The sequence below is a fragment of the Nuphar pumila genome, chromosome 13 (assembly GCF_984573655.1).
Source record: "Nuphar pumila chromosome 13, dmNupPumi1.hap1.1, whole genome shotgun sequence".
NCBI classification, from domain to species: Eukaryota; Viridiplantae; Streptophyta; class Magnoliopsida; order Nymphaeales; family Nymphaeaceae; genus Nuphar; species Nuphar pumila.
This window is the reverse complement of record NC_143261.1, coordinates 65,969,195-65,977,444: the sequence shown is the minus strand read 5'-3', so window position 1 is coordinate 65,977,444 and position 8,250 is coordinate 65,969,195. Positions and strand designations below refer to the sequence as shown.

The 8,250-nt window shown below is 43.9% G+C and overlaps 1 long non-coding RNA gene and 1 pseudogene across 1 annotated transcript; both read right to left on the bottom strand.

Annotated features, from left to right (window-relative positions):
- Positions 1-3,774: 3,774 nt before the first annotated feature.
- On the bottom strand, positions 3,775-4,682 carry LOC149818544 (uncharacterized). Its single transcript, XR_016427149.1, has 2 exons — positions 4,550-4,682; positions 3,775-4,157 (listed from the first exon to the last, which is right to left on the bottom strand). It is a non-coding gene; the product is annotated as an uncharacterized LOC149818544 (long non-coding RNA).
- A 1,221-nt stretch (positions 4,683-5,903) lies between these two features.
- LOC149818543 (NADH dehydrogenase [ubiquinone] 1 beta subcomplex subunit 7 pseudogene) lies at positions 5,904-6,193 on the bottom strand (annotated as a pseudogene).
- Positions 6,194-8,250: the final 2,057 nt, after the last annotated feature.

Sequence of the window (8,250 nt, the reverse complement as noted above, 5' to 3'; positions counted from 1 at the left end):
GCTCTATGACGTCCTCCCTCGTCTTCATCTTGCTCGCTTCTCCTTCCAAATTTACTCTTGTTCCCCGAACTTTCACAATGAACTCACAGTTCACATATTTGTCACTGGATATCGGCCATTAAGTCAGTGGTTTTTCGGCAAGCATGACCACCAGAGTTGAATTCCACCTACAATTTGTCAGGAAGCAGCCAACTGCTTCACTTTCCAGTACCTCTATATATCTGTGGAGCCCAGTCCACCACCTTCTCCCTGCATCCGACACTCTCTACGAACCCATTTGGCAGAATTGCTTGCCATATTGCTCGTAACATCCGCATAAACGGCTTACTCAATGCTTCCAATGCCATTTCTAACTCAAGTACATGGTGTTGTGCTGAGAGGCTAACCCAACTTCCAAATGAGAGAGAAGTCACTGAAACAGTACTCTGCTTGGTCAACCAACCAATGCAACTGTCATCTTTAATTTGCATATGTCAGGATTGTCCTTGCTGTGCCTTGTTTCTGGCCCTACATGGCATAGATGTGGAGCTGGTGAAAGCATTGTGTCCACAAGAGTGATTGAAGGTTGTTGGTAACCTTAGTTTTCTTTCGGAAACGAGTCACTAGGATCCACTGTAGGGATGATGCCCTTTGAATGGTACCTAACCAAAAACTTAAATCTGAAGAGTCAGGAAGTTGCATTCCCAACTAACCACGGTAGGTACGTAGGCTGAGTTCAACATTGGTAGATAATAAGGTATCTGACCATCCCTTCTATTATAATATAGGTGCACCTTAATGGAATAGACAAACACACAAGTGGGTTTTCACTTTCTTAAATTCATACAAGAAACTTATTTCATACAAATCAATCGCATCTGCTGTGTTTTTTTTTTTTAAGAAAATCACATCTATGCGTTTCAACTCATTGACACAATACATATGTTCACATAAGAGACTTATCTGAGCAGTAATAATTTTTTTCTTTGGTTCAAAAAAAAAAAAGGTGCCGATGATGCAAAGTACAGCTATGATTTCATTTAGGCATCCACCTCTACACATGATTAGATTCAACAAATGAACTACGACAAAATCCTATAGACAAGAAGCTACACTCTAAACTTATTCTAAGAGTTAAACTTATAGCACGTGAGTGGGCCGGTTTTGGGTTCAACTCGACCCAAAACCCCATCAGAACTTCTAAAAAATGCTTGGAAAAGTTTTTGAAAAATTAAAATTATTGAGAAATGACTCTGAAAATCATTCAAAATCCTGAAAAACTCGAAATTCTAAATAAAAAACTCTAAATGACTTGAAAAATCTTTTGGCATAATAGGATGAGTTCAACATTGGCAGTTTAATTTTTTTTTTTTTTTGACAAATCCCAATAGTAGGTTAAGAAAACTTACCTTGGTTTTTCCCTTTTGCCTTATAGCAATATTTTAAAGAAGAATTCACAAGAGAAGAGGATGTATACTCGGGCTTTTGACAAGACCTAACCCCTCCTTGTGGCAGAAATTAGATAGAGTTTCCTTGCATGAGTGTTGAGGATGTCAAAATGATTTGATTTTTATCTTTACTCAAAAGCTAAAACCTTTTAGTTTTTTATGAAAAAACTTGAGGATGTCATTTCATGGGTCGAAATCTAATTAAAACCAAATCTTAGCTTAAAAGGAATGCACTAGGATGAGCACCTTCCTTCCAAAAATATTTCGAATACAAGTGCTTGAAATATTTCAAATTCACACTTGAATCGTCTAGAATGTGAGCAAGCATCTCAAATTTCGACCTGTCATCTATGTGACTTGGTGTTGAGGCCAACAAGCTGTCGGTTGAAAAACCCAAAAAAAAAAAAAAATCGGGTGTCTAAAATACTAAACTTTTCCTTTATGCTATGATGTCAGTATTTCTCATTCTTTTTAAACCATATTCGATCATGATTTGATGCTTTTGTCATCAAGCCCTTATCTTGCCAAAACACTTTGGCTAGTCTTATCAAGCAACTCATCAATTTTGTAGTTACATTATCAAATTTGATACAATCTTTCTTATAAAAAGGATCATTTTCAAAACTAGAGATTTATCGTCTTGTCTAAATATCACATCCATTTTAAAATCCCACTCACCATTTTGTTTGTTGATCAACAGGCTACTACTTTTTATATTCAAATCATAGAGTTGTTGCTTCCAATAAAGCTCAAGAGATTTTAACATATAGGCTCTCTAGCTTTTTCACAAGTCTTTCGCATTCTCTACCTCAAACACGTTATACACCACTTAATTCGTAAGGCATAACAGGCTCGAGCTCGAACTCATAGAACGTTTTTGACTTTAAAGGAAGAAATGTGAAATATATAGAGGTGGGATGAGACAACGTTGCTCCATGGTGATACGTACGGACTCGACCTGCTCCTACCCCGACCCCGGGGAACCATAGGGTGTAGGGGATATACTGGACGTAACAACCCCCTTGGCAGCTGTGCCTCTAGGGGTGGCAATGGGGTCGGGTTGGCGGGTCAGCATACCTCAACACCAACCCGACCCATTTATTAAACGGGTAACCCGACACGACACGGTTAACCCGACAGGACACGGTTAACCCGTTTAATAAACGGGTCGGGCCGGGTAAACGGGCTGGCGGGTCGGGTTCGTGTTATCTGGCGGGTCAGGGTCGGGTTGACCCGCTCGCCTAACCCATTTATTAATTAAACGGGTCAGGCGGGGTGACATACCCCTAACACGAACCCGGCCCGTTTAATAAACGGGTTAGGCGGGTCGACCTGTTTACGACACGAACTCGTTTAAGCCAAACCCGAACCTGCCTAAGAAGCGGGTTGGCAGGTCGGGTTGGCGGGTCGTGTCAGAAATTGCCACCCCTACGTGCCTCCCTGTGGAGTCTATGTTCCCAAGGCTCCACTTGACAGCTTTTACTTTTTCATTGTTTCATAATCCCCTCGATTCTTTAGCATAGTCCGTGGGCCATCCACAGCAGAGCATGGCAGCGTTCTCGTCTGGCGCCATTCCCGGACCTAGCAGCAGATGGTCAAGCCAGGCCTGAGAATTCAGACAGACCGGACCAACCGTCCCTAGCAGCTTCGGGAAACTTGTAAGGTGGGAGGAGAAACGTATATGTTGATTCGTGCCTACACATTCACTACATATTGGTGAAAATGTGGAGGGCCACACAAAACACCTGTGAAGAGTAAAATGGTAAAAATCAACATTTTTGGATAGGTGGAGAATTTTAGCAAATTAAAAGGTCTTTATGCGAGCAGGCCAACAATACCATCATTTTCTATTGCCTTTATATATATATATATATATATATATATATATATATATAGAATGAAAACATATGTCTCTTTCTTTCTTTCTCCGTTAATATTCTCAATTGCAACCTTGCATGACCTACCAAAGGTCACACCCGTCTTACTTTTTTGCCATTAAATTAATGATAAGTTACCTTCTTCAATTACAAGTGGTAAAAAAAAAGTTTTTTTTGGCTTTAATATTTTTTCATAATACATTTTTAACAAAATTTATTTTGTTTTGGATGATTACCTATTTATTAATTATATATTTTTCCATAATAAAAAAATTAATCTAAACTTATTTATTTAGAGCCGGAACACATGTACGGGCTGCTGGAAAATGATGTTTTACTGGCGCAATAGTCATGCTGCGTCAGTAAAACATAAGATTTCACTGTCCGTATCTCCGAATATGATAATAGGCCAACGTCATAAATTACGTGAAACTGTGAATCCAATAGGAATCAATGAACAAAAGTAAATAGGGAAACCCATATGCGTATAGGATCGATGAAGCCATACATACATCAGAACGGCACTGCCGTTCTTTTATTTGTTCAAGTCTCAGAGAAACAGCACAAGCATAGAAGCAAAAGAAAAGAGTTGGATGCCAAGATTGCAGTACAAAAGAACGATTCTGGTTGCTTTATTCCTTGCAGGCCAAGATGGTTACGTAAGAACGATCTACCAAGCTTAAAACTTAACAGGGCTTTGTGCAGATGCACTTTCTTAGGAAGGCACTGCAAGCTCCACCCTCGAAGTTTTCGTAGCGGCAGATGCTTGCACAGTTGTTGCTACTGATACACAGCCCAGTGAATCTTTCGCTTCTTGCTGAGCAGTAGTGATCTTCATTGATTGCTGCCCGGCCTGTTTAAAAGTTTGGGAAAAGAAAAGTTCATATGTTTATATGTAAATTAAGCAAAACAAACAGGTGCAATATAGCCTTGCACATTCCAATTGTGAATCAGAATGGGATGGGGCCTAGGCCGTTTGACGAGGCGCAGTCTAGGCTCAAATCCCATGAGCGTCACCTTCCTGGGTAACCTGAAGCTTGGCGACTATCTGGAGCTAGTCGAAGGGGGGTAAGCTTTCGGAGTTTTACACTGACAGAATAATAAGTACGACTGGCTGAGCCAGCGCGGCTAGGTCTCTGCGGCCTGGGACAGTTTCTCAGAGTAAATTTTTTTTTTTAAAAAATGGCCAGCTTATTACTCTTTTAACAAATTAAGTAGAGAGAGAGAGAGAGAGAGAGAGAGTACCAAAGGCCGGTAGCAGCAAGAAGAGCAAGAGGAGAGCAGGGAGGAAGCTTTGGTTCTTGAAAACCGCCATTGATTTTGATGAATGTGATGGATCAAATCCCACCTTCTTACCCTTGTTTTATAGGTAGAGGAGAGCCATGTGCAGATCAACACAAGTGGTAAATTACGAAACTATCTTATCTCATTTACCAAATTTATCACCAACTTATAAACAACCTGTATATTTGTTAACATCTTACGCGGTTTCCAAATTCTTCCCTATCTTATTAATGGTTCTCATTCCATCCTACCTTATCCTTTTTTCTTATTCATCCTTGAAGGAAAAATGGTCATTTTATGAATTCCGATGGTTTCAGCTCGCGACAGTAACCTCACGCATGATTCATCCTTGAAGGCATGATTCTGTAATGACTGATGAAGAACCAGACATGAATATGGAAATTACTATAAGGAAGGGATGGATTTATCAGTATCTCAAAAGTTTTGAGTGAAAAAACGGTTTGCATTATTTCAATTTTCACAAAAATTAAAAAGTAAATGTTGGGGATCAAAGAGTAAATGTCCCATGCTGACTTCAGCATGACATCACATCACATCACAAGAGAGAATTCTCTCTCTCTACGTCGATGGGGGTGGCCAGCTCTTTTACAGGCCCTAGCTTCCACCGACAACAGAATTGTCCATTGTCGATGAAAGCCATGGAAAAATTATAGAAAAGTTTACAAAAAGATCTTCAACTTTGGACTTATTTTACAAAAACATGCTTAATACTTGAAATTTTACAAATGCCTGCCTGAATTAGCAAATTAATTTTCAAAGACACACTTCCCTAACTCAAGTCTCAAGTAGGTTCGGTCATAGTTAAGCTTAGTAAAAGTACTTGACAACCCCCGCACTCTCTTTTACCATCTACTTACAAATGATATTGTCAAACATAGGGTTTACTCTCTCTCTCTCTCTCTCTCTCTCTCTCCATTCAGACGCGTCAGTGGATCAGTGGGCAGTCAATTGGTGTCGTCTGAGTCGTCGGCTACAATCCGGGATCGCTCCCTCCTACTTCTCCTCCTCGCCCCCCTCCTTTGGGTCTTCTCTCTCTGGTGTGCTCTGCTGCCCCACCCACCGCTCGTTGGCACCACCTCGTCGGCGTTCATCTGGCCCGCCGCTTCTTGCTGGTGTGCCCTGCTGCCCCACCCTTGCTCGTTGGTGTCCCCTGCTGCCCCACCCATAGCTTGGCAGCACCACCTCGTCAGCGTTCAACTAGCTTGCCCCACCCACCGACCGTCGATGCCATCTCATTGGCATTCAATCGGACCACCTTTTGCTTGGTGTTAGAAGGACAACAGGACCCTGATCATCACGTGTTGGCGGTTTTGGGGATCAACGGAATGGGTTGCTTCTGCTGCTCCCTGAGCTTCTTCTCCTTGTCGTCTGGATGACCCTCTCCATCACCAGCTTGTACTTGTACTTCTCGTAGCGGTGCCTCTTGCTCTCGCACTTTCAAGGGAGGTAGATCTCTTTGACCCTGCTTTTGTTGAGGGGGATGAGGAGGTGGGCACTCTAGTCTTTGTAGGGGATAGGGACCCTGGCCTCCACCATCTCTTCCTGAGTTGTGATCATCTTCTTTGATTATCTCTCCACCTCCATTCTCTCTCTCTCTCTCTCTCTCTCTCTCTCTCTCTCTCTCTCTCTCTATGTGCCCCTCGGCGGCCTGTTTATGGGGCCTCACTCCAAATCGCTCGTTGGGCTCGAACCAGTGAGCCATTCATTTCATCCAGGTTGCTATCAATGACTGGGGGGTTGCCTTTGCTCTCCGTCGGTGGAGTATCAACGTTGTACTCCCTTTTAGGCTCAAATATAGATTTTTCTCTTTGCTTTCGACGTCGTTGTGCTCCTGCCTTGCCGTGAGCTCGCTTCTCATCTCGGTCGTTCAACATTTTCTACGTGGGGTAAGGCTGGAGCCTCTCATCGCATGCTCTGCTCAGGCAACACTGGTTTCGCCATTCTTCTTCTGTGTGCCATCGGTTCGGGCGACGAATAAGTCATGGCAGTAGGTTCCCTCTTCCTGGCAGCGTTCCTTCCATGCCCTTCGCTCTAGATCTCAGTTAAGCCTTGCTAGGTCGGGGGATTCGTGGTGTGTTGCTTGTTTCTCCCTGAATTTTCATAAGTGTCTTCACTGCCACAAGTGTGATTCCGCTTTTTTATCTCGACGTCACCCAGTTTAGATGTGCAGGCATTCTGCCTTCTCGCCTCCGCTCTCGGTGGGGTCATCATTTCCTTCCCAAGCCCCCGCTGGGTTGGGGCATTTTCATGCTCGTCGGAGTAATCTTCGGCCAATCAGACACCTATCTTTCTCATCGTGGGTGCAAATCAGTGATCTTCAGCAGCCGACGGATTCCTTTCTCGCAGTCAAGATTGGGTCTATCTGGGTCCCAGTCCGGCTGCCGCCCATTGCTAAGGATTCTCAGTCCTCATCTTTGGCTTCTTCTGCCTCTTCGTCGATGAAGGATACCCTCATTTTGACCTAGCTTCTCGATACATGTGTCTCCTAATCGTCGGTTGTTTCACGCAAGTCTGGTTTTTCTGGCACTCTTTACCGAGTCTCTTTGGCAGCTCTTCTAGGTATGCTTGAATGCAATGGGGAATCAGACCTTCATCATTCAACGCCATCGCTTGTGCTGCCTGGTATGGGCTCGCATGCCTATGACCCGACCTACATTGATTTCTCTGATGCAGCTCATACAGTCAATTTGTCTCCTTCTTGGGACCTGACACCTTTTTCATCCCTCTCCAGGACGTCGGTCGTTCCGCATGGGGAAGGCCCCATGCTGTCTGACCCTTTCAATGATTTCTCTTCTCGAGACCTGACACTTTTTTCTTCTTTTAGGCACACTACAAGAAAATCATGGATTAGTGACGGCCTCTATCCATCGCTTATCCGTCGCTAAGCCGTCACTAAACTGTTTAGCGATGGATAGAGGCCATCACGAATTTTTGCTCCCTGATTAGCGAAAAAACTTATCTGTTGTTAATTCTGTCGCTAATTTGCGACAACTTAACGACGAATATTATCCGTCGCTAATCTGTCGCTAAATTTAAAAATAAAAATAAAAATAAAAATAAAAATTTGATCCCTGTCGAGCGGTATTCTGGCAGCAATAAGCCAGACTTATACCGCGCTCAACAGGCATTGCACAGAATGAACGCATTGCCTCGTCGTCGGACTTGTATCGTCCTCCGTGAACTGGTGCTCTCCAGCGTCGCCGTCCTCCGTGAACTGGCGTCGTCGTCCTCCATGAACTGGCGGCGTTGTCCTCCGTGAATCGGCATCGCCGTCCTCCGTGAACTGATGCTCTCTGGCGTCACTGTCCTCCATGAATCAGCGTCGTCATCCTTCATGAATCGGCATCGCCGTCCTCCGTGAACCGACGTCGTCATTTTCCGTGAACCGGCGTCATCGTCCTCTGTGAACCGGCATCGCCATCCTCCGTGAACTGGCATGCTCTCCGGCGTCGCCGTCCTCTGTGAACTGGCATGCTCTTTGGCATCGGCGTCCTTCGTGAACCGGCGTTGTCATCTTCCGTGAATCGGCATCGCCGTCCTCCGTGAACCAGCGTCGTCGTCCTTCGTGAACCGGCATCGCCGTCCTCCAGCGATCACTCTGCATCATCGCTGGTTGATATTTTGAAATGATCTTTTTAAAA